The following is a 20,216-nucleotide window of genomic DNA, read 5'->3' on the forward strand; positions in this document are numbered from 1 at the left end:
CAAGGCTGGGGCTCCCCAGAGCTGTAGTTTGCATGCATAGATACAGAGAGAATAATATTTATCATCTCAAGTATAAAAACTTCTGGCAAAAGGATTTAGCAAATGCTAGCTGTATTCCTCCCCCTTCCAATGGCTTTCTACTGAGTCACTCTCTCCTAGAGGACCCTACTTTGCTTCACAATTAAACAGCAAAGTATTTCAAAGGCTGTTCAGATTATAGAAACTCATAGCTGTGGATAAAATAGACATCTATGAGTTTCTAGAATCTAAACAGGGCTCCAGGCTGGATTCTGTTACTGTCACTGGCTCTTTTGCCCTGAACGAGGGACTTGCCTCTTACTTTTTTTGTTATGGTCGAAATAAATGCCCACCCAAGTTTTTGTCACTTTCTATTATTCTGTCTTTGGTATACATATACCATGTTTCCTTAACCATCCTTAATTATTATTTTAGTAGCAGTATTATTAGTATTATTATTTTGAGACAGAGTCTCTCTCTGTAGCCAGGTTGGAGTGCAATGGCACAATCTCTGCTCACCATAACCTCCACCTCCCGGGTCCAAGCAATTCTCCTGCCTCAGCCTCCCAAGTAGCTGGGACTATAGCCATGTGCCACCATGCCCAGCTAATTTTTGTATTTTTAGTAGAGATGGGCTTTCACCACGTTGGGCAGGATGGTCTCGATCTATTGACCTCGTGATCTGCCAGCCTTGGCCTTCCAAAGTGCTGGGATTACAGATGTGAGCCATTGTGCCTGGCCAATGATTCTTAATTATTAAACATATGGGCTGTTTATAAACAACACTGCAATGAACAACCTAGTGCATAATTTTTTTGTGTGTTCTTCTTTTATTATTTCCTAGAAGAGAACCCTAGAAATAGAGTTCCTGGATCAAAATCACACGTTTTATAGCTTTTTCTTGTTAAAAAAAAATTCAGTGATGCTTGTTAAAACACAATGAGGAAATCTTTATTCAGGACCATCACCTTGGGTATAGGAACCACTGCAACAGGGGCCAACAGTGAGGGAGAGAGTTTGAGCTCAACTCCTAACACAACATGGGCAAGTGGGAATTGATAGCCACGGAGCAGGGTAGGGGGTCAGTGGATGGAAAATTACTAAGAGGAAACTCAGAAATAAGGGATATTTTTGCTAAACTGACCCAACAAAATTACTGATGAAGACAAACCAGGGTGATTCAAACATCACTGGGGGGATGGTGAAGGATGAGGAGCCTGATCAGATATTAAGGATAAGGTGCTCTGGCTAAACGAACTTAGCAGGGTTCTTTTGCTAAAACTGGATTTTACAAGGAAGTACACAGTTGGGCCGAGGAGAGGGTTCAGAAGCCTGGCTAAAGTTTGGCTGAGCAAAGAATCTGTGTCATGCTGAGTTTTGCCAAATTTCTGCTCATAAAGTTTACAGTAGTTCTTATTCCTACCAGCTGTCCGTGAGAGTGTCAGCGTTCTTTAGGACGATCTGAAGTTGGTTATAAACAGCTTAGCTGTCCTGTGAGAGAGTACAGGGACCATTTTCCCGAAACATCGCATTTCATTCATTCGTTTGGCAAATACACTTGCACAATTCGCAGCAATAAAGGATAACAAGTTATACTCCCAGGCCAAAGAAGCAGAGAGAACTTGGTTCTCCTTCCAGGTTTTGTTTTGCGCTTGCCATAAGACCTTGAGGACATCACCTAACTGAGCTTCTCAGCTGTGGCTTCAACACCCACTTCACAGAATGCTGCAAAGTACCTAACACTGTGCTTGGCCAGTGTAATCATGTGGGTGCTGGGAATTTGTATAAGCTCATCTGACTCCAGAGAGCCCTGGGAAGGAAGCAGGTAGGGACAGATCATTCCCATTTCATGGACTCAGCAAAGAAATGGCCATATTTCTTGGTGTCCTGAGCTTCAGTTCAGGAAGTGGTAGTCCAATGGAACATGTTATTCAGAACAGAGGTAAAACAGGCTTTTGTGGGCTAGCCTGTACCCCTTCTTCTCCCACTGCCCCTCCCACCACAGTACTGTTTCTCTTGGAAAGCAAGTTTCCAGTTCCAATGGCAGCCAGAATTCTTTCTGTGCTGTTTTGGAAGGGTGCTCCCTGCCTAGCTTGTTCAGTGGTATTAAAAAAAAGACCATAAAATTCATGGTTGCATAAAATATAGTTTTCATGGATGTAAATTGCATTTTAAATGCACTAAGGCTTCATCTTTGAGCTATTCAGAAATGTGGAATTTCAGGCTCCACCTTTAGGGTTGCCTTATTTAGCAAATAAAAAACAGAGTGCCAGTTAGGCATGAGTATGCCCCCTGGAATGTTTGGGGCATAATTATACCAAGGCATTTTATCGTCTTTCCGATGTTTAGATTTAACTGGGCATCTTGTGTTTTATCTGGCAACCCTACCCACTTTGGGCCTACTGAATCCAAATCTGCATTTTCACAAGATCCCCGTGGAATTCTTGTGCAAATTCAAGTGTCAGAAGCACTGCACTGGAAGTCTTGCGGTCAAAGCCCAGAATGAATACTGTTTGTAGTGAATCTGTTTGTAAAACAGAATGCACTATTTATAAAGAGCCTGATTATTTCCAGATCAACCATTTGCACACATCTGTGTGTTCATATGTTAGCTTTTCTGAATAGAGGGTACCCTTGCACGGTTGTCAGCTGAAGGGAAGAATTCTTTGCTTTGGTAAGAAGCCCTAGCCCCTCGCAAGGACCTATTTTCCTCATCTATAAAATGGGCTACATTCTTAGCATCTGTGCCACCCTGTGGTGACCTGGGGGTGCATGGCTTGCACTCACTCCAGGCCCCTCCTCAGCCTCCACACAAATGACTGAAGGACTTGCTGTATGGTCCTATCCCCAGAGACTCTGGTGTGACTGTGGTGACCCTTGGCATAGGGCACGCCTCCGGACTGCCTCCTCATCTCAAAACTTTCCAGCCTTGATAGCAAGGCTTTAGGAATCACTGGCTCTAAGCCCTCACTTCGTGGCTACACATAATTGTGCCCTGAGAGAGCAAGTGAATTTCCCAAAGCAAACAGCAAGCCCTCTGATTGCTACTCTACCAAACCAAAATGATTTCAGTTATCATTAAACCTAAGGCCTGACTAAGGAAGATGAAGAAACCTGGTGGTGGTCATACCCCTAGTTTGTCTTGGCTGTGTGGTCTTGGGTAAGTTATTTCCCTCTCTAACCTGTTTTCCCTCCCCACACTCCATGATATGGGGAATAGCACCTTCTCCTGTTCCCCTAGGTCTACTTTCCACCTCGTTAAGGTTTTATTTTAAGATCCAGTGGTAGAGCTTGGTCTGTCAATTGGTCCTAGAGTAGAATGCTTTATGGGGTCACTGGTACACGTGTTTGGTCAGAGACTTAACACCATGACATCGTGAAAGATGTCTTTAGACCCTTTTTCTCCTCATTGCTAACAAAGATTTTGTGAACTGTGTTTCAGCTGGACAAAAAAGATGTTCTAGAGCAGGCATCCCCAAACTACGGCCCGCGGGCCACATGCGGCCCTCTGAGGCCATTTATCTGGCCCCCCGCCGCACTTCAGGAAGAGGCACCTCTTTCATTGGTGGTTAGTGAGAGGAGCACAGTATGTGGCGGCCCTCCAACGGTCTGAGGGACAGTGAACTGGCCCCCTGTGTAAAAAGTTTGGGGACGCCTGTTCTAGAGCATTCTAAGGTCACCTGAGGCTTTTGTTAAAATGCAGATTCTGGTTCAGCAAGTCTGGGGTAGGGCCTGAGGCTCTGCACTTCTAGTGATGGAGATTTAGCCGGTCCAGGGATCATACTTTCAGTTCTAAGATTTGAAATCAATCTGTTACTAATATAGAATTAATACTTATGAGATAAGGGACTTAAGAGGCAAGTCCCTTGTTCGGGGCTAAAGAGCTAGTGACAGTAACAGGGTCCAGCCTAGGGAGCCCAGATCTTTTTTTTCTTTTGAGATGGAGTTTTGCTCTTGTCACCAAGCCTTGAGTGCAAGTCTCGGCTCACTGCAACCTCTGCCTCCTGGTGGTTCAAGCAATTCTCCTGCCTCAGCCTCCCAAGTAGCTGGGACTACAAACACGCGCCACCATGCCCAGCTAATTTTTGTATTTTTAGTAGAGACGGGGTTTCACTATGTGGACCAGGATGGTTTTGAGCTCTTGACCTCGTGATCCACCTGCCTTGGCCTCCCAAAGTGCTGGGATTACAGGCCAGCACACCCAGCCAAGAGCCCAGATCTTTTAAATGTCTTATCTTTGATATCTGACTTACCTATCTATTTTGTCCACAGCTATGAGTTTCTGGACTCTGAACAGTCCTTGAAATAATTTGCTGCTTAATTGTGAAGCAAAATAGGGTCCTTCTTTAGGAGATAATGACTCAGTAGAAAGCCATTGGAAGAGGGAGAAACACAGCCAGCATTTGATAAACTTTTTCACCGGAAGTTTTTATACTTGAGGTGATAAACATTATTCTCTCTGTATCTACGGATTCAAACTACAGCCCTGGGGAGGCCCTAGTCTGCTTTTGTATGCCTCTGAGCTAGGGATAGTTTTATAGTTTTAAAGATTGTTAAAAAACACTATCACCAAACAAACAAGGAAGAATATGCAACAGAGAGGGTGTGTGGCATATAACACCTAAAATATTTACGGTCTGGTCTTTTACAGAAGAAGTTTGCTGACCTGTGGTCTAGAGTACCCAAAGCTTTGTGGTTTGTTGTTGTTGTTGTTTTTTTTTTCTTTTTCTGGTGAGCAAGAGGCCTAGCCTTATAGCTTTGAAATATATTGAGGTCAAGACACAGGGCAGGCAGCCTGCATTGGTGGAAACCGCCCAGATGTCTTAGCTGTGTGACCCTGAGCACATTGCTTCACCTCTCTGAGCTTGTGTCCCTGTTGCGCAAAATGGGGACAAAGATATCTGCCTGGTAGAGTTATTGTGAGGCTGAGACATGATGCCTGTAGAGTTTAACGCTTGGAAGGTGCAGAGAAAATGCTAACTATTGTTATTAGGGGTGGCCATTTGAACCCTTACGGCATTAATGGACAGATATCACATCACTCCCATCAAATCTGAAGGCCCTCCCAACAAACTGGGAGCAGTCCTTTAGGAGAGAAAAATACTCTGCTCCAGCCTCCCCCAATCCCACCCCCAGAGCAGAAAGCTCCTTTTTAGCCACCTAGACAGATGGGGTTCTGTGGTGCCTTGCACATTTTCACCGGACGAGCTCTCTCCCCAGAGACCGGCCTTTCCACAGCTGAGACTATTAGAAGGCGTCTTCTGTTCCTGTGCTCTAAGATATGATTCAGCAGACAGGCACGGAGTGAGAGCCTCGGGCTGGGATTGTGAGTGCTGGAATGGAACCTTTCTCTTTATGGCTCCATCTGGACTGTGGGGGCGACGGACTAGAGTCAGTGGTTTGCTGACTTTGTTTTTAAGTTGCTACAGCCTTAAGGTTCAAAATGGAAAACAGACCAACTTGGAATTAGCTGGGGCTGATTCTAAACACGGCTGAGTTTGGAAACTCTGAGGCTCCTGGGTGTCTGAGTCTCAGGGAGCGTGTAATGCTTTTCTTACCCATAGGTGGCAGCATCTGCACTCTTTGCCGGCTCTGCGAATGTGTGTGCGCACGTGTGCCTATGTGTTACACACGTGTGCACACATGGGAGTCATAGTTTCCTAATTTGGTAACTTTTGAGCTGTGTGGTCCCAGCCCTAGGCCAGGCTCTGGGATACACAGGAGCAAACCTTCGTCTAACTGGGGAGGCTGACTTGCAAAGGGACTGTTAGAGTAGAATGTGACTGGGCAGACTGGCGGGTGTGGAAGTCTGTGCAAACCCTACAGGGAGGACTCAGGAACAGAGTGCTGTTGCATGTGGCTGGAGCCAGAAAGCCATGAGGGCCGAGGCTCAAGGAGTTGAAGGGGACAGGTCATGAAGAATGTGGAGAGGTTTGTTAAGGATCTTGGACTTTATCTGGGGCCATAGTGGAGCCATGGTAGAGTCTGGGCAGAGGAGTGGCATGGTCTGGGCGTGCTCTAAGGAGGATGCATTGTAGGAGGGAGAGGACGCAGGAGGACCCGTTAGGTAGGTTCTGCCCATTCAGGCGAGAGTTGATGGGGCTATGGACCAAGATGTTGAAATTGGGGGGGAAAGGAGGGACATTCTGGAGGCAGTTGGGGGGTTGATCTAGCCAGGCATGGTGATACACTGGAGGAGAGAGTGACAGATCAAAAGGGGTGGGGTGGCGTGTTGAGGTGGGTGAGGGCCTGGTGTCTGGACTGGTCCACTGGGTGGATGGTGGATGGTAGTGCTGTTTGCTGAGATGAGGTACATTGGGAGGAGCAGGTTGCATTTGGGAACAGATGCAGCACCACCATGTGCATTTGCGGATGAGAGTGCAATTTGGGCTGTGTAGACAGAAGGGGGGCTGGATTCAAAAGGCTCATCCTCACACAGAGTTGACAGAGTGCAGGAGATCATTAGTCATTGGCAGGAACAACAAAACCCAACTCTGCTTTGACCTATCCCTTGGAACCAGGAAGTTTCTGCCATAGACTTTGAGAAAGGCCAATGGAAGTGCCCTTCAGCACCGGGCCCTGCCGCCCAGATATGTGTCTGGCCTCTGACACCTCTGGTTTTGGGCACTGTGACTCCAGTTCCGTGGCCGTGCCCCGTGTCAGTCACAATGCACAAGTCATCAGGGCTGTCTGGACCATTTATTGTCGGCCTGAGAACAGGGCTTGTTTGTGTCTTAATCCCAGGAGCCTGCCTGGCCCTGCTCCTTTTTGGGATCTTGGACTCTCTCCTTGGCTGGGGGAAGCTGGTTTCAGCAGAGACATTTTCCAGTGTTGGCAGGAGCCAGTTTGCTCAGCTGCCCTCTGAATGGAGATGACTGGAATTCTTGGTGATGAGGAAGGGTAAAGATCCAAGTTGTCCCTGAAAGCGGGGAGGACTGAGCTGTGTACTCCCCGGCAGGCTGATGTGGAATGGTCCTTCACCCATGCATCTAGCATATGTCCACAAGTCCTGACATTGGCAGGGCGTGTGACATGCCGAAGCTTCAGAGGTAACGCAGGCAGAATCCTTGCCTCCAAGGAGCTTACAGCCTAGAGGGAGAGAAAGTCCTATCACTAAACACTGATAGTGCAGTCTTGCTCAGCAATAGTGCAGTAGAACAATAATAGAGCAATGCTGAGGCGTAGAGCTGAGAAAGTGACATATCAACAGTCATGGGTCCCCACACCGCTCATGTGCAGGATGAGAAAGATACAATTTGTAGGCAAAAGACATAGAAATTTAATTATTAATCATCAGAGTAATAATCAGAGTAAACATATGCCTTGTGCAAAACCCTGAACATGTTTTATCTCATTGTAGGGTTCTAATATTATCCCTCTTGAACAGAAAAGGCAACTGAGGCTCAGGGAAGTGATGCAGCTTGCTCAAGTTACACAGTTAAGTGAGGGGCCAGTTTATAAAACTCCAGAGTCCTAAAGCCCTGAGGTTGACTGTAAACTGAATTCAGCCATGCAGTAGGGCTGCCCTAAATTCGAATGGGATTTTAGGCTTGATTAATAGAAGCATGATATCTCTAATGAAGGAAGTGATAGTCCTGCTCTGAGTAGAGCTTGTCTAATTGTCTAATTCTGGGTCTTGCGCTGTCCGTAGGGACAGGGTTCATCTGGAACAGATCAGGGAACAGGGTGAGCAAACTGGAAACCCTGGTCTCCAGTTTGAGGAAGAGCTAGAGGAAAGGGAGTGCACAATTTGTAGAAGACTTGAGGGGCCCAGGATCACTGCCTTCCAATCTCCAGAGAGCCCTCAGGAATGAGGGGGACAGACTTGTTCTGGCTGACCCAGGAGGAGGCAGAGCTAGTGCCAGCAGGTGCAAGGCATCAGAAGAGAGAGATCTGAGTGCATCCTACGAGTAATTCTTTTACTCAGTCAAACTCCCCAACAGCAAGTCTTGCAGCCTCGGCAGGCAGTGAGTGCCCCGTTGCTGGATGTGTGCAAGTGGTGATTGTGTGACCCCTGGTGGAGGGGAAGAAGGGAGTTGGAACATCAAATGGAGATTTGACCAGATGACCTTGAACTGCCCCTGAGGCTGACATTCTTGCACCCTTTGTTTACAGGTGGTGCTCATAGCTCCCTTTGTCCTGCGCTTCGGCCTTGGTCCTGGTGCCATCCCACAGAGCAGCCCTCTTCACCCTGCACAGCCGTGTTAGGTAGGTAGAGCAATGCAGACACCGTCCTTCTCTTAAACCCAGCTCTGGCTACCCAGGGAAGGCTGGAGGGGCCGTCAGTAGTGAAAGCAGCTGCTGTAGCGGCAGTGGATTCAGTGGGAGTCCCTGAGGTCTTCCTAATAAGGCTCAGAGCGCATCTCTGCTCCTCGCCTACCCTTGAGAGGGAGGCCGGGCGAGGGTGGTCTTGTGGGCAGGAGGCAGGGACTGGGCGCAGTGCTGGATGCCTGGCTCCCACCCTGGCTGTGCTGCTTGCTTGCTGTGTGACTTTAGGAGAGTTGCTTTCCCTCTCAAGACCTTGGTGGCTCTTCTCTAGAAGGGTAGAGTCCCCATGAAGAGGAGGTGCAGGGATTCTCCCCAGAGGCTTTGGAGAGGTGAGAAAAAGGGGAGTCCATTTGCCAGGTCTCCAGACTTGTTGGCCAGAGGAGGAGCACCTGAGATGTGTGAGTCATGGGGAAGGCGATGATGAGTCATGCCCGCGGGGCCGGCTGGCTAGGTGGGGCCCACCTGACTATCAGATTCACAGGCGACCTGCTGAAGTAGGCGGGGAGGTTGGGGTGGAGTGCAGAGTCCTGGGCTGGAAGCCAGGAGACTGGCTCACCTCCCAGCTTCAGCCTCAGTTTCTCCACCTGTGAGACAGATGCCTTGGTCTCCCCCTACCCACCTAACAAAGCTGCCATGTGGACCCAATGAGTTCGTAGAAGCCAAAGGGCTTTGTGAGCAGTGAAACAGGAAGGATCACTACTAGGGGGAATTACCCAGCTTCCAGTACCCAAACAGAAGTGAATTTCTAATTAGCCATTGTGCAAGGACCTAGGAAACACCCCTCCAGCCCACGCCATCCCTTTTCTGCCGAAAGGAGATGAATGCATACAGGACTTGCACATCTGCTGTGGCCCAGCTGGCTTCCAGGTGGTGACGCAAGCCGACCACAGCCTGAGCTGTTCCTCTTTCCCAAAGCTCAGGTGAAAGGCCTTTTTGATATTTTTGATAGTCCCCAGGAGGTTGTGCCCCAAAAGCCAGGGATTCCTAAAAGGCCTGCTGGGCCCCGAAAGGTAGTTGCCTCATCAGCCACTACCCAGAGGTTCTGCAGACAAAGGGGTGGCCCCCATGCTGCCCTAATGGGAGGAATTGAGGGCCGGGTCTTCGCTCTGATGCGCCTGCCTTTGAGACTGAGCCCAGACAGCTCCCAAAGCCAATGCCTCAAAGTGATCTATCAAGAAAAAGAATGTTATGCTGCGTTGGTGCTTTTGGTAACCGTGACACAGGGGCCCTGTCTTCCGCAGACCCTGCAGGGTCAGGCTGGTGCAGGCCCAGCTGGGCACCTGTTGCTTGAGAGCTTTGCTTGTTCACCCTTGTTTGCTCCTCTGCCCCTGGCAGGGTATCAGCCCTGTACCCACTGCCATGGAAACTTTGGTTCAATCAGGGAGGCCCCAGTGACCTCCTCCATGTCCAATCCAGGGCTCTTTCCTCAGGACTCCATGTACTAGTCTCTAGTGCATTGCTAGGAACTCCCTCCTTTTGCTTCTGGGAAGCTGAACTGTCTGGTTTATTTCTTCCTCTCTGACTTTCTTAGTTAGGGTTCTGTTTTTCTTTCTCTTTCTTTTTTTTCTTAGACGGATTCTTGCCGTGGTTCCCAGGTGGAGGGCAGTGGCACGATCTCGCCACATACAACCTCCTCCTCCCAGATATAAGCGATTCTCCTGCCTCAGCCTCTCGAGTAGCTGGGACTACAGGCATGTGCCACCACACCCGGCTAACTTTTGTGTTTTTAGTAGAATGGGGTTTCACCATGTCGGCCAGGCTGGTCTTGAACTCCTGACCTCAAGTGATCCACCAGCCTTGGCCTTCCAAAGTGTTGGGATTACAGGTGTGAGCCACTGTGCCCAGCCCAGGGCCCTGTTTTTTCTATGTCAGTGTTCCCTAGGATTCTGCCCACCTTCTTGTCTTGATTTATGTATATAGGTTCATTCATTCATTCATATATTCATTCATTTGAGAGATATTTAGGCTCTGACCTGGGTGTTGGAGAATCAGCAAAAACAAGACTTTCCCATTCCTCATGGGTCTTCCTGTAGATCGTTGTTTACACCAAAGATTAATTCTTGCTGTGAAGGAAATGATGGGTTATAGGAGCGTGTGAGATTGTGTGGGAGTGGTGAGGTCTTATCTGGACAGATCAGGGAAACCCCCCCACCTCAAAAAGTGAGACCTGAAGGAGGGAGGGAGGGAGGTGGCTGAGTAAGCAGGGAACGAAGGAGCCCTCCAGGCAGAGTGGCAGCCTGGGCAAGGCTTTAGTGTGAGGAGTCCTTGAGGAGCCGAAAGGAGTGAGGGAGGCTGGCCAGGGAAGGGGTGTGGCAAGAGGAGGGCCTGGGGCCAGGCAGCACCTAGGTTATGCCGCTGGATTTTATGCTAGACCTCTGGAAACATCTGGAAGTTTTAAAGCAGGAGGGCAACTTGCCCAGATTTCATTATCAGAACCCTTGAAAGAGACAGACACAAGGACCATCCTGATAAGCCATGAGGGTGCAATTTTTGGTTCTTCCACAGCAGGGTGTCCTGATGCTGTGCCTCGGAATGGGGCTTGTCATTGGGCAGTCCTGGGAAATGTGCACTTTCCCAGGGTTCTCTTGGCTCTTTGCATTTTTTAGTTTACCCGGCCAGCCCTTGGTGAGCTTCTGCACTGGAGAGGGAGGTGAATCAGACACCACCCAGCCCTCGCAGATCTACTCTAATCCAAGACAGAGACAGTGGTAGCTGACGCCCAGAGTGCTCTGTGATACGTGCCAAAGGGCTCAGGGAGCCAGGGAGTGTTTTTCCTACTTAAGAGTCAAACAAGGCTGAGAAGGGGGATTTGGGCATTCCAGGCAAGAAGGCCCCATAGGAGGAGCCCGCTGTGCTTGGGGTCTAGTGAGCAGGAGTGTGGGGGTTGAGGTTGGAAGGTGATGGGAAGAGCTGGTCATAGAGCTTTTGAATGCTGAGTTTCTATCCTCTGGGTACCAGGGAGCCACGGATAGGTCTTCAGCTGAGGAGTGACTTGATCCATGGGATTTCAAAACAATCAGTGCATGGCAGGCAGAGGGAGGGTGGATCAGAGGAGGGCAGCACTGGGAGCTGGTTGGAGTGAATGAGTACCATCGCTGAAGCCTCATCGCGCTTGTCACTGCACACACACAGCAACATCCTCAATGCCCCTTCCTGTTCCATGCCCCTGTTGGTTAGCCCTGCATTGGCTGGCCAGCCTGAGGTGTCCAGAGCCCTTTCACAGCAGCACTTGGGTGTGTTAAACCCAGAGGCAAACAGGTCTGAGCCTGAAACATCACTCTAGCCCTGACTTGTTCTGTGCCCTTGGATAAGTCCCTTATTCCTCTCAGCCTCAGTTTCTGTATCTGTGAAATGGGGGTGATAATAGAGTTGGTGATGATTGAACAATGAGGAAATCAAGTCCTTAGCACGTGTGTGGTGTACAATGATGGCTGTGTTAGCTTTGTGTCCTTGTCGATTGTAATGGCCCAGTCCATGTTGTAATCTGCCCCTCGGGGAGTCCTTCTCTTTGGACACAAATCTGAATTCTCAACTAGAAACAAGATGGCCCAGCAGCCCCAAAGGAAGCCTCTGGGCACACAGAGGGCTGAAGTGGGTTTTATTTGTCCCTTTATCCTCAAGGCTGGCATAGCATGGCCAGCTGGCTGGGTTCTTACAAAGACTGGACAAAAAAAAGAAATTAAGGCTGGGCACAGTGGCTCATGCCTGTAATCCCAGCACTTTGGGAGGGCAAGGTGGGCAGATCACGAGGTCAGGAGATCGAGACCATCCTAGCCAATGCAGTGAAACCCTGCCTCTACTAAAAATACAAAAAATCAGCCGGGCATGTTAGCACAGGCCTGTAGTCCCACCTACTCAGGAGGCTGAGGCAGGACAATTGCTTGAATCTGGGAGGCGGAGTTTGCAATGAGCCGAGATCGCTCCACTGCACTCCAGCCTGGGCAACAGAGTAAGACTCTGTCTAAAAAAAAAAAAAAAAAACTTTTTTAAATTGTAGATCTTGGACATCATCCCCCAGCACCTTCATTTTACAGCTGAGGAATCTGGGGCCCAGAGAGGAACAGTGGCCATCCAAGTCACTGAGCCCTTCAGTGGCAGGCCCTGGACCTGTTCATTTCTCCCTGCTCACATGTTTATTACCATTCTAACTTTTAAAATGCTGATAAGTTAAAAATGGCATCATGTCCCACCTCCCTAGTTTACATTTGGGGAAACTGATGCCCAGAGAGTGGTAGTGGCTCCTCCAGGGTCCTCAGAGGGGGAGAAGCAGGAAAGGGGCCTCCTTTCCACAAGGCACACCCCCACTGATCAGCAGTAGGCAGGCAGTTTCTTCCCCCAAAATCGACTGCCTTGTGCTTAAGGAAGCAAAGCAAAGTGTGAACAATAGTTTCCTGAGGAAGTGTTGAGTTTTAATTAAGTTGAGGAGAGGAACCATTTCCGGAACTGTGCGTGCCTGTGATGCCTGTGGAGTTGGCGTGGCACAGCTATTTCAGACTAATCCCGAGTCCTATTTATAGGCTGAGACGATTAGTGTCGGGAGAGGCCCACGTAGCTCCCCGCAGGTTAGCGATGGCCGAGGAAGAAGCCCTCGGGGGCAATTCTGACCCATGGGTGAGTAGCAAGTGATCTGGGGGGTGTCCCCGAAGCCAGCTCAGAGGACAGATGCCAGGGAGACCTGAGGGGAAGTCCCATCCTGACTCCAACCAAGTTCAGCCACCAGCCAGGCCCTATGCAGAGATGGAAGAAGTTCCAGTCCTATTCTCTCTCTGCTTAAAAATCCTCAGTGCCTCAGATCAGGCCAGGACTCGGTAGCAGTCAGACCCCCTCCCCCCACCTCCCATCCACTATCTCAACCCCAGCCATGCTTCTCCAAACTGTTGACGCTTCCCTGTGCCGGCCACACCTCCGAGCCTTTGCTTCTGTTGTTCCCACCTCCTCAAAGAGGAATCTCCGTTCCTCCTCCAAGGCTCTGCCTCAGCACCGTCCTCTGCGGCTCTGTCAGGCCGTGGGTGCTCCCTCCTTTGTGATCCAGGGCACACAGCGGCTCGAATGACTATTGGTGTTCCTGATTTTGTGCCCACTGGGCCGGGCAGTCCCGAAGCAGGGCCTGACACAGAGAAAGAAAGGAGACAATTGGTGATTGAACCGCCACTGTGGCCATTCTCCTTACCTGTCTGATGAGGACTGATCTTCATGCCACACTGTGTACAGTAGGTATTTTTTAAAGGCGTGTAGAAGTGAGAGTCAGACTTTGGACTTCAGAGTCAGAGAGCCCTCGATTCCTAATGATATAACCTTGGGCTGAACCTCTCTGAGCCATCGTTCATCCATCTATAAAAGGAGACAATGCCAGCCATGGGTTTTGGGGAGGATTCAATAAGACAATGCTTATAAAGTGCTTATCGTGTGGCCTCATCACAATGGGCTTCTGTGAGCATAGGAGGTGCTATTTGTGGGTGGGGATGTTCACTGTGGGGACATCCCTATCTAGGACCCCACACAAGGGAGTGGCTGAGACTCCAAGTCTTGGAAGTCCTGGCCTCGGACTCCACCCTGTGTTCCCCCTCCCCTCCCTCTCTTAGCCCCATGGGCTTATTCTGTTCCCCAGATCAGGGAAAGCTTTGTTTGGCAATTGTTTTTCCTAAGAAGTTTCCTCTGTGGGGACTCTGGATGACTCAGAGCCCTGAGTCACTGGGAGGCTGTGGACAGCAGGAGGAGTGGGAGGGAGGTGGAAGGAACGGAGAGAGAAGAGGGAAGGGTTCAAATTCTAGCCCTGGCTCTCCCACCATTTGATCATCTAGGTCTGATCAGGTCTCTCTCCTGCCTAGCCTCAGTTTCCCCAAATGTGAAAGGAAGATGTGTGCCCAGTCCTGGCTGAGCCTCAGAATCACAGGTTCCCAGGGCCCCACCCCAGACCTGCAGACTCAGAGGCTGGGGGTGGGGCCTGGAAATCTATTGTTTCCTGAGCTCCCTGGGTGATCCTGCTGCACACCTGGTCTGCAGAGGTGTCAGGGAACCACTGGGCTCAAACCTGCTCCCAGCTGGGCCTCAGAGCAGCTCTGCCTCTCGTTGAACTTCACTGACCCACAGGAAGCGCCCTTCTCTTGCAGAATGCTTTGGCACAATAGTGCATGGGAAGCACATGGGTTTTTTTAAAAAAAAGAAACCACACACACAAAAACAAAAAAACAGCTTTATTGAAATATCATTTACATGATGTATTGATGTAAATTCACATATAATTTACATTTACATAATTCACTCGTTCCAATTCAATAATACTCAGTAAATTTACAGAGTTAGGCAACCATCATCACAATCCAGTTGAGAAAATGTTCATCATCCCCAAAGAAATTCCTCATGCTTGCTTGACATCTGCCTCCACACACGCCCCATAGCTGACCACGCATCTGCTTTCCGTCTCTTGGTTGTTTTATTGTTGTTTGTTATGTTGCCCAGGCTGGAGTGCAGTGGCGCAATCTCTGCCCACTGTGGCCTCAACTTCCTGGGCTCAAGCGATCCTTTCACTTCAGCCTCCCGAGTAGCTGGGACCACAGACACATACCATCATGACTGGCTAATTTTTGTAGAGATGGGGACTCAAGGTGATGCCCTGGCTGACCTTGAACTCCTGAACTCAAGGAATCCCCCCAAAAGTGCTGGGATTATAAGCATGAGCCACCTCGCCTGGCCTGCTTTCTGTTCTTTGAAGGTCCAGACCTGTGTTCATTCCAGCTGGTCACATGACCTCATGCAAATTATTGCCCTTTGATTACTCCTCTGTATGAGAGGGAATAATCCTACCCTCCCTGTAGCGAGTTGTTTGAATTTTACTCATATGAATAATGTCTGATGCACCTGAGGAGCTGGGCACATGGGAGGCTGGTACACAGGGCACAGGAAATAATACAGATGCCCAGGCATGGTTGGCACAGGCCTAGCAAACATTTTAAAGCACTCAATCCATGCCAGCCTCTTAGACTAAGCATCTTTTGTTTTGTTTTGTTTTGTTTTGTTTTCTGGGACAGTCTTGCTGTCACCCTGGCTAGAGTGCAGTGGCATGATCTCAGCTCACTGCAACCTCCGCCTCCCAGGTTCAAGTGATTCTCCTGCCTCAGCCTCCTGAGTAGCTGGGATTACAGGAATGCGCCACTGAGCCCTACTAATTTTTGTATTTTTATTAGAGACGGGGTTTCATCTTGGCCAGGCTGGTCTCGAACTCCTGACCTCATGATCCACACACCTCGGCCTCCCAAAGAGCTGGGATTACAGGTGTGAGCCACCACGCCCGGCCTAGCCTAAGCATCTTAAATGTATTACCTATTTTAATCCTCAGTGAATGTGGGTATCATTTCCATTTTATAAATGAAGAAACAGGCACTGAGACGGGAAGTTGCTTTTGAAGGTCACATAGGTGACAGTTGGTAGGGCTGGGAGTCCATCCAGAGCCTGTCCTCCATAAACATCATCCTGCCCCCTTCCTGATGGGAATCAAGCAAGGAATTAATGGATCCCAATTCATGGATCCAGGACAAGGTTTATGGCACATACTTCTAAGGAATAGGACCTGGTATGATGATCATGGCATTCAAAAGGTATTACGTGGTACAGAGTCCGTCACAAAACAGACATGACACTGTGCATGAAGCATGACCCGGGGTGTCAGAGGCATGGGGTGCAGCTACAAGGGAGACACACGGGACAAGGCAAGAGGAACGCAGGGCCTGGTATGTGGCACTGTCACAGGGTGTGTGACGCTGGGCGTTACAAACTCTATGATATGGGGACATGGTACTCAGGTTTGAGACTTGAGCTATGGCAACTGGGCAGGCTCTCAGCCACAGTGGGACCCTTTGTCATATGGATCCTCCATTATGTTGGTGCCTGGGGCCTAGCAAGCAACGGCAGGAACAAGTTTCTCCTCCTCACAAAGGCCTATCTGTATTTTTTTCTCCCTCCTCCTCCATCTCTTTGGATGCCAAAGAGTGGGAGTGTCCCCGAGAAGTGGTGGCCAGCGTAACCCCCTACCCCTGCCATCCCACCAGCTCAGACAGGGGTCAAGGCTTGGGGCCAAGTCCACAGCTCAGGAAAGGTTTGCCAGGCCCCCAGATCCCCTCTCTCTGAGATAGCTGTGAGCACCAGCGTTGGCTGAAACAAAAGTCGGGTAATTTTCCTCTAAGCTGTCCTCCCTCCGCTCCCCTCCCTGCCTGCTGCTGCTGGCCGTGAGCGGGTCTGCATTCCGGAGCTTAGGAGAGAGAGTGAGAACCGGTGCTGTTAAGGCTGAGGAAGTAGATTGTTAACAGCTGCTGTAGGAGGGGGTGGCTGTGCGGGAGAGGAGGCCGTGCGTTGCAGGTTAACATTTCTTGAGCCTCTTGGCACCTGGCACTCACCACCTCATCTTGTCTCATTTGCACAAGGCCCCAGAGGCCTGATGAAGAGACAGGCCCAGAGAGGCAAAGAACTTGCCCAAGGTCACACAGGGAGGCAGAGCCAAGAGCAAGCCTAGACCTTGGTTCTCCCAGAGGCAGGCAGGTGAGGTTGTCTAGAGGCCATGGCACAGAGGATCTTGTTAGGGGGTGAGTGGGCAATGAGGCTGCAAGGGCGTGCGGGCCCCAGATCACAGAAGACAGAGCTCAGGAGTCCTGACTTCTTTCTGTCTGCACTGAGGTCCCCAGAAGGGCTTGAGCAGGAAATGAATGATGCAGTCTGTATGGGTAACAGCCCCAGTGCAGGGAGAGTTTAGGCAGTGAGGGAGCTGATGTCATGATCCCAGGGAAAAGATGGGGATGCTGAACCAGGACAGTGGCTGGAGTGTGGGGGTGAGAAGTAGGTATAAATTGGGGAGGAGGTAAGCTTGTTCTCTGCTCTGGTCTCAGCCTTTATGTACTGTCTTGGTGGGATGACTGTGATTGGGTCCTTCCTTCAAGAGTATTCTAGAGGGTTCTAGAAGCTCCCACATGGACAGGTTCTTGGAGGATAGTGGTGATGATTGGGCAGGTGCCTGGATGGAGGTGAGGCCTAAAGCACACCTGTGGACAGAAGGCAGCACCCACACGGGGGCCCAACTTTGTGCCAGGGTCTGTATTTTAGGTGCTAGATCTCGTTTAAATTTTCCAGCTGGCTATGATTATCCTTTAAGCTGGGGAATGAAGAAAAGCATTCCAATACCATACCTCTGTTTGGGTTAAAGGAGGGGAAAGTACTTTAAATAAAACCTATTAGAGTTAAAAGGATTAGTAGCAATAAATCTCTGATGGTTCTATTGTAGTCAAAAGTTTTCGATAAATTGTGAAAAATCTCTAATCATGCTATTTGAAGTTTTTCTTTCTTAAAAAATATATATAGAAAATATATATAGTAAAAAGATTACCATAGCGAAGCAAATGAACATGTGCATCATCGCAGTTGGCACAAAAGTAATTGTGGTTTTTGCCATTACTTCCAATGACAAAACCGTAATTACTTTTGCACTGACCTAATAAAATCTACTGATTTAACATGAATCCCAAAATATAGTACATCTTATTCCCTATAGTCCTCACGTTGCACATTAGTGCTCTTTTTATTTTTATTTATTTTTTTGAGATGGAGTCTCGCTCTGTCGCCAGGCTGGAGTGCAGTGGTGCGATCTCCGCTCACTGCAACCTCCACCTCCCGGGTTCAAGCACCTCCTGCCTTAGCCTCTCGAGTAGCTGGGACTACAGCTGCGGGCCACGATGCCCAGGTTATTTTTGTATTTTTTTTTTTTTTATTGCATTTTAGGTTTTGGGGTACATGTGGTGAACATGCAAGATTGTTGCATAGGTACACACATGGCTGTGTGCTTTGCTGCCTTCCGTCCCCTCACCTGTATCTGTCATTTCTCCCCATGCTATCTCTTCCCACCTCCCCACCCCCCGCCCCTCCCCCATTTCCCCCCAACAGACCCCAGTGTGTAGTATTTTTGTATTTTTAATAGAGACGGAGTTTCACCATGTAGGCCAGGATGGTCTCAATCTCTTGATCTTGTGATCCACCCTCCTCGGCCTTCCAAAGTGCTGGGATTACAGGTGTGTGCCACTTTATTTTTAAATTCTTATCTATTTTTATTATTTTTAATATATATAGAGACGGGGTCTCACTATGTTACCCAGGTTGGTCTTAAACTGTGTGGCTCAAGCGAGTCTCCCTCCTCAGCCTCCCAAAGTGCTGGGATTACAGGAACGAGCTGTCTAGACTTGTTCATTCCACATGTCTCCTACCTCGTGCCTGCTGTATTCTCATTCATGGATTCAACCAACCACGGGTCAGAAATATTTTTTAAAAAAACAATAAAAAATAACAAGCAACAGCAAAAATAATACAAATTTTGAAAACAGTATAGTGTAACGACTATTTACATAGCTTATTGTTACATAGAAATTTACATTTATATTTCTATGTAACAACTACAGTATAACAACTATGTAAATAGAATTTACATTGTATTAGGTTTTATAAGTAATCTAGAGAGATTTAAAGTATAATACATGGGAGGATATATGTAGGTTGTATGCAGATACTGTACTCTGCCATTTTATATATAGCTGTACAGCATCTGCAGATTCTGGTATCTGAGGGAGGTCCTGGAACCAATCTCCCCTGGATATGGAGGGACAAGTATCCTCTGACATATCTCCCCACGGGACTTTTTTTTTTTGAGTTGGAGTCTTGCTTTGTCATCTAGGCTGGAGTGCAGTGGTGTGATCTCAGCTCACTGCAACTTCCACCTCCTGGGTTCAAGTGATTCTCCTGCCTCAGCCTCCTGAGTAGCTGGGACTACAGGTACACACCACCATGCCCGGCTAATTTTTTGTATTTTTAGTAGAGACATGGTTTCACCATGTTGGCCAGGCTGGTCTCAAACTCCTGGCCTCAAGTGAGCCACCTGCCTCGGTTTCCCAAAGTGCTGGAATTACAGGCGTGAGCCACCACTCCCGCTGGAGTTTTTCTCTAATTGATTTGTGCTTGTATCAAGTTCTGGTGAGCCTGTGAGATAATATGGCCATTCTATCCCTGTGGACACCAAAGCTCAGAGAGGCTGAGTTCCTTGCTCAGGATCACCCAATTGTAAGTAAGTGGTAGGACTGGGATCCAGAGCCCTCTCTTTTTTGTTTTTGTTTCTTTGCTTTTCTGAGACAGGATCACTCTGTTGCCCAGGCTGGAGTACAGTGGTACAGTCATGGCTTACTGTAGCCCCGACCTCACCGGCTCAAGTGATCCTCCCACCTCAGCCTCCCCAGTAGGTAGGACTGCAGGTGTATGCCATCATACCTGGCTAATTTTTAAATTTTTTGTAGAGACAGGGTCTCACTCTGTTTCCCAGGCTCGTCTCAAACTACTGGGTTTAAGCTGTCCTCCTGCTTTGGCCTCCCAAAGTGCTGGGATTACAGGCATGAGCCACCGTGCCCAGCCAGAAGCCCTTGTTCTTTTGGGTGGGGCAGAACAGGCAAAGTTCAGAGAGGAGGGGAGGGGGTGTCATAAGGAGTCTCCTGTGGGGTATTGGGTAGCAAAGCTGGCTCTGTAGATGTGGGCTTGAGGCCTGCCCTCTCCCAAGATGCATCTGTATCCCTGGCTCTAGCCTTATTTGGAGTCCTCCCTCTCTCCCTTGCTTTGGATGCAAAGACACAGAGGTAGAGGGGTGGGTATGGGGCAGGTGTAGGGCAGGTACAGGGGCCAGGGAGCTGTGTGTGTGTAGGGTCGGGATATGTGCTGGGGGTCCTCTTTGGATGTTAGGCTTGCTCAGCACCTGCTGTGTGCCGAGCACAGTGCCAGGGGCTCCTTTAATCCTGCCAGACACCCCTCCAGGTTGGAATCTTCACCTCATTTACAGAGGAGGAAATTGAAGTGCCGCAGAAAGTGCCACCGGCGTAAGTTCCCTGGTGGTGGGGATTTGGGCTCTGTCCAGATTC

The 20,216-nt window shown here is 49.1% G+C and overlaps 1 protein-coding gene and 1 pseudogene across 5 annotated transcripts in view; one reads left to right on the forward strand and one right to left on the reverse strand.

Moving 5' to 3' along the window:
* GSN (gelsolin) overlaps window positions 1-20,216 on the forward strand; it is a 66,688-nt gene that overhangs the window by 6,293 nt on the left and 40,179 nt on the right. For 3 of the 5 annotated variants that reach the window (XM_039474705.2, XM_039474706.2, XM_039474707.2), the window contains exon 2: window positions 8,134-8,226. The exons of 1 other annotated variant lie outside the window; for it this stretch is intronic. The gene's annotated coding sequence lies outside the window, so the exon portion shown is untranslated. Of the gene's footprint in view, window positions 1-8,130; window positions 8,227-20,216 lie in introns of those variants that run through there. One more of the 5 variants, XM_074395270.1, reaches the window with a different exon arrangement.
* LOC101039133 (putative uncharacterized protein GSN-AS1) lies at window positions 8,223-8,715 on the reverse strand (annotated as a pseudogene).

This window comes from Saimiri boliviensis, chromosome 2, assembly GCF_048565385.1.
Source record: "Saimiri boliviensis isolate mSaiBol1 chromosome 2, mSaiBol1.pri, whole genome shotgun sequence".
Taxonomy (NCBI): Eukaryota; Metazoa; Chordata; class Mammalia; order Primates; family Cebidae; genus Saimiri; species Saimiri boliviensis.